This window comes from Triticum aestivum, chromosome 2A (assembly GCF_018294505.1).
Source record: "Triticum aestivum cultivar Chinese Spring chromosome 2A, IWGSC CS RefSeq v2.1, whole genome shotgun sequence".
Lineage (NCBI taxonomy): Eukaryota > Viridiplantae > Streptophyta > Magnoliopsida > Poales > Poaceae > Triticum > Triticum aestivum.
Window position 1 is genome coordinate 751,327,993 of NC_057797.1, and position 5,771 is coordinate 751,333,763.

Genomic DNA, 5,771 nt, shown 5'->3' on the forward strand with positions numbered 1-5,771 from the left:
TTAAAGGCTATATGAACTGAATGTCATAATAGTTTGGCCAGCGGACAATCGAGAAGAGGTGTTTGATGGTTTCATCGTGATCACAAAAGCTACACCTTTGACTACCATCCTAATTACGTTTTGCCAAGTTATCCTTAGTCACAACCACCTCCTTGTGAACAAATCATATGAAGAGTTTGATTCTTAACGGGAGCTTGATCTTCCAAATATGTATTAATTTGGGAATCAAACCGGGATCAATTATGTCTAAATACATAGATTTCACCGAGAAGATGTCATTCATAGTTAAACTCCAGTGAATACTATCAGCCTCATTAGAGAGATGAACATCCATCAACCTCCTGACCAGATGTAGCCACGTGTCTCCTACCAAAGATCTCAGGAATTGGATATTTAGAGAGTTGGACTGTAATACTGTAGCAACATAAGCCTTCTTACATTGTACAATATTATAGAGAGACGGATATTGTGTGGCTAAGGGCATCTTCCCTAACCATGTATCCTTCCAGAATCTCGTCGAATTATCGTTTCCACTGATGAACTTAGTTCTATATGAAAGAAGGCTACTTTCGTTCTCATCAACCCTTTCCAAAAAGGTGAATCATGCTAATTCGAGTAGTGGGTGAGAAATTATTTTGTGTCATAGGGTAGCATAATAGAACACACTTAAGTCTAAAGACCGATGTAACAAGAGATGTACATGTTGCCACTTTACTATTTCCTCCCTCCCATAATATAAGAGTGTTTTTTATACTACATTAGTGTAAAAATGCTCTTATATTATGAGACGAAGGGGGTAGTTGCATGAAAATTTTAGCAAGGCTTCGTGGAACCGCCCAGGAGTGAGACTGACGACCACGGCGACAAGGTCGACTATAGCGTACGTGCCATTGTCTCTTTCGCGCATTTCATCATCGTACTAACAGAAGGCCACCGGCTTACGAATGTAGACCATTTGTGATTGGCCAAAAGACCTCCGGAGTGCCGCAACAATGGCGCCGTATCCACGAGCCATGTGCAACCTTCTCCCTCTCCTCCTCCTGGTTGCCGCAGCCCACGCCGGCGATCCTTCCTACTCCGAGTGCCCAAGAGACACGAACTACACGCACGGTGGTATCTTCCAGACCAACCTCAACGCCCTCCTCTGCTCCCTACCCGCCGCAGCCGCTGGCGCGGCGTCTCGATTCACGACGAACATCACCGGCGCGGTGCCAGACAGGGTGTACGGGCTGGTGTAAGAGTAAATTGCACAAAACCACCACTTTAAAGGCAAGGTTTGCGAAAACCACCACAATACAATTTTTTTGCAGAAAACACCATGTCTTCCGTAATCTTTTTGCAGAAAGCACTGATCGGCGGATCGGGGTTAGTTAAGCTTGTTTATGACAGGTGGGGCCCTTTTTTGCGTATATGGCACCGTCGGCCGTCCCGACAGCCGTTAGACGGCGTTTGACGGCGTCGTATGCCTCCATCCCCCATCTGTTCGTTTCTCTCCCTCTTCTCCTGCCGCCGCTCTCTCCCCTCCTCGCGTCTGCCTTCTTCCCCACTCTCCTGCCGCTCTCTCCCCTCCTCTCGTCGCGTAGGCAGATGGCTACTCCGGCGAAAGCAGGCGGTGTTGGCGGGGGCGGTCCTCCAGGCAGTGGCGCAGGCGACGCGGATCCCAACCCAGGCGGTGAGCTCTGCGGGAGCTCGAACCCTAGCAAGGCGACGCGAGATGCGGAGGTGCAGTATTCAGTGGAATACGCGGCGGCTAGATCTTTCGCCGCGGCGGTGAAGGCGAATCCCAATGGAAGCCACCACATCGCCTCATCCTTCGGCGGTGTATAGTGAGATCCCCTTCCCTTATCCATTATTCTGTGAACTTATCTGATCTGTTTCTAGGGCTAGGGCTAGGGTTAGCGTGTAGTGATATCCCCTTCCCCATCTCCATTGCATATTGTTGGCCCTATGTTTGTTATTGCGATGATTTCTTTCTGAAATTAACTCATTATGTTTAAATTAGTTGTTCTGTGTGTCTTATTTAGTTGAAATAAGCTATGCTTATATAGTTGTAATTAGTTGATGTGTTGATCTGTATTGCAGTAGATCTTAATGAACCAAAACTAGGGTTATTCCAGTTTTTTGCTTTGTACTACATTGGTTACTTAAGCAACCCAAAGCTATGTATTGATGTTGTCCTGCTTTTTCATAAGTGTTATAATTGAACACTTATACAACACTATGTTTCTTTATGAATTTGCAGTCTAGATGATAAGGTTTGGGAATTGAGGATGCATTTTCATGACAGAGATAATCTTGAGAGAACTATGATGTTGTCAGACATCACATTTTACAATCTAGTTGCACTGATAGAGACTGAAGGATATGGGGTGAGGGATTACATGTACTATGTGAAGGATCCTGGCCTAGGAATAGAAGGAATGCAAGAAATAAAGGGTGATGCCATGCTGGAGGAAATTCTAGACAACATAGTACAACAGAAGCAGAAGATTTTCAATGTGACAGTTGTTAGGGCCAGTTCCCCCAAACCTGCACATATAAATTGCAGTGCTAATGTTATTGAGCAGCAGATCCCTCTGCAGGAAATTGGAGAGCTCCAACTGTATCAGGTAGATGAAGGAGTGTTGTTCAATGCACATCCTAGTTCAGTTTCAAACACAACAGCAGAAGTACCAGAAGAAGAACTAAGACCAATACAGTTTCAAACACAGCAGAGCACAAACAATTCAGAGGAGCAACTGCAAATAGAAAAAGTTATGGAGGAGACAAGGAGAAAGAAAATTGCAATGTTTAGGAAGAATGAGAAAGAAAAAGAGAAGGCCACTCCTTTGAAAAGGAAAGCTGCAGTTATGGACAATGAAGAGGATAGTGATGATGATGATTTGTCAGAATATGGGGATATCCTTGCTAGGCTTGAGGAAATGAAAACACAGAGGGATGATCCATTACTACATTATGAAGGGGACACAAGTGTTGAGGAGATGTGGGATACAGATGAGGAGGAGGAACTGTATGATCCATCAGGTGAAGAAGAGGATGATGATGATCAAGAGGAGGAGGAATTGGAGGAAGTGGTGCAAGGGGAGCAACATAATGAAGAGGAGCAAGAGAGTGGTCAACATATTGAGAAGAAGAATAAGGCCAAGAGAGACAGAAAAGGGCCAACTAGCAGATCACATGGAAGTGTAGAGCAAATGTTTGAGGATGACTGGATACCATCAGATGACGAGGACAAAAAACCATTAGACCTGGGGTTGGAAGATGATGATGGTGCTGAGGCAATGGCTTATGTGTTGCCCAATGGTAGGAAGAGCAGAGCAAAGAAGATGAAGCCAAGGTTATGGTATGCTGAGGGCAGAGCTGACCCACAAGACCAATTTGTGAAGCATCTTTGCTTCATTGATGTGTACCAGTTCAGAACTGCACTCCAAACCCTGCACATATCATAGAACAGGAACTATGAGTACCACAGAAACTGCAGTGACAGTGTTATAGCACAGTGCATAAATGAGCAATGCCTTTTTTATATAGCAGCTTCTCAGATTGCAAATGAGAAGACATTTACCATTAGAAAGCTGTATTTGATGCACACATGCCCTTCTGTGTCAAAGAGCACCAAAGTCACTGCCAAGTGGGTTGCAAAACATTATGAGGAGGTAGTGAGGAATGACCCTAACACAACAATAACAACAATAATTAACACTGCAAAGAGCAAGTATGGAGTGGATATTTGAACCCACATGGCCTACAGGGCTAGGAAGGCAACAAAGAATGTTGTTTTAGGAGATCAAAAGGCCCAATACACAAGGATTAGGGATTATTTAGAGGCTATCCTAGACACCAATCCAGGTTCTAGATGTATTGTCACAACAAAACATATTAGGGAGCATCCTAGCAAGAACCCTAGGTTTCATGGACTGTTCATCTGCCTGAATGGATGCAAAGAAGGGTTCCTCAATGGCTGCAGACCATTCATAGGTAATTGCCTTGTATTGTTGTTTATGCCACTTGTATGTTCTTTGAAGTACTAATCATTTGTGCTAAACTTGCAGGTTTGGATGGATGCTTCATAAAGCTCACTACTGGTCAACAAATCCTAGCTGCTACTGGAAGAGATGGGAACAACAATATTTTTCCCGTTGCTTTTGGAATTGTAGACAAGGAGGACACTAATTCCTGGACCTGTTTTCTATAGCAGCTGAGGGAGGCAATAGGTGGGCAATCTGGCCAGTTTGGACAGTACACAATCATTTCAGATAGGCAAAAGGTAATATATTTAGTTGTAGTTACTTTCATGTAGTTGTAGTTACTTTCATGCAGTTGTAGTTACTTAGTTGTACTTGTTTCATACAAGGTCTTTTGAAAGCCATAAATAGAGTCTTCCCCAATTGCCCACAAAGGTTCTGCCTTAGGCATATCTACCAGAACTTTCAGATTGCTGGGTTTAGAGGGCCAGAATTAAAAAATACATGGATGCAGCAAGTTACTCATATATTGAACATGGTTTTCAAGTTGCAATGGATGAGTTAAAGACAGAGTGTGAAGCAGCTTGGGTGTGGCTTAGCAAAATACCCAAACACACTTGGGCCAGACATGCCATGGATGTGAACTGCAAGATAGACTTAGTTGTTAATGATGGCCTTGACCCCCTGCAGCTTCACATTGCTCTGTTCAACTGTCTTCTTCAGCTCATCGATGTGGTTCTGCAAGTTCTTCCTCTCTTCAGCTAGCTTGAGCTTCATGTTCCTAATGACATTTGCTTAAGCAGCTGCTAGGTTCTTAACCATGTCACACTTCTCCTGAAGCTTGTTGGTTTCAAGATCTTTCCTTTCTACCTCTGCCCTCCTTTCCTGAGCATCCAAAAGTCCATTCACATCTTCAACCAACTTCTCATAGCTCTCCTGCAGCTTCTTCTTCTCTTGTGTCAAGTCATGAACAACAAGTGAATGTAGAAGATTTTCCTCAGTCCTGTCTCTCCTACTTTCTTCATACATAAACCATAACTTGGCTAATGCATTCTCAAGGGTTTTGGGCCAAGCTGGATCAATCCATTCAACTAATCCACAGTTTCTACCTTTGTGAACAAAATCAGAATTAACATAAATAAATACATTAGAATGCTTCCAAGCAACACTATTTAATGTTGGGGAACATAGTAATTTCAAAAAAATTCCTACGCACACGCAAGATCATGGTGATGCATAGCAACGAGAGGGGAGAGTGTGTCCATGTACCCTCGTAGACCGAAAGCGGAAGCGTTATGACAACGCGGTTGATGTAGTCGTACGTCTTCACGATCCGACCGATCCAAGTACCAAATGCATGGCACCTCGGAGTTTTGCACACGTTCAGCCCGATGACGTCCCTCGAACTCCGACCCAGCCGAGTATTAAGGGAGAGTTTCGTTAGCACGACGGCGTGGTGACGATGATGATGTTCTACCGACGCAGGGCTTCGCCTAAGCACCACTACAGTATTATCGAGGTGGACTATGGTGGAGGGGGGCACCGCACACGGCTAAAAGATCAACTGATCAATTGTTGTCTTTGGGGTGCCCCTGCGCCTGTATATAAAGGAGTGGAGGAGGGGAGGGCCGGCCCTCTCTATGGCGCGCCCTAGGGGAGTCCTACTCCCATCGGGAGTAGGACTCCCCTTTTCCTAGTACAACTAGGAGTCCTTCCAAGTAGTAGGAGTAGGAGACAAGGAAGGGGAAGAGGGAAGGGAAGGAAGGAGGGGGCGCCGCTCCTCTTCCTAGTCCAATTAATACTAGT

General features: G+C 44.7%; 1 pseudogene; it reads left to right on the top strand.

Moving 5' to 3' along the window:
- The first annotated feature begins 1,013 nt into the window (after nucleotides 1–1,013).
- The window catches only part of LOC123191986 (cysteine-rich receptor-like protein kinase 15), a 52,058-nt pseudogene continuing 47,300 nt past the window's right edge, over nucleotides 1,014–5,771 (top strand).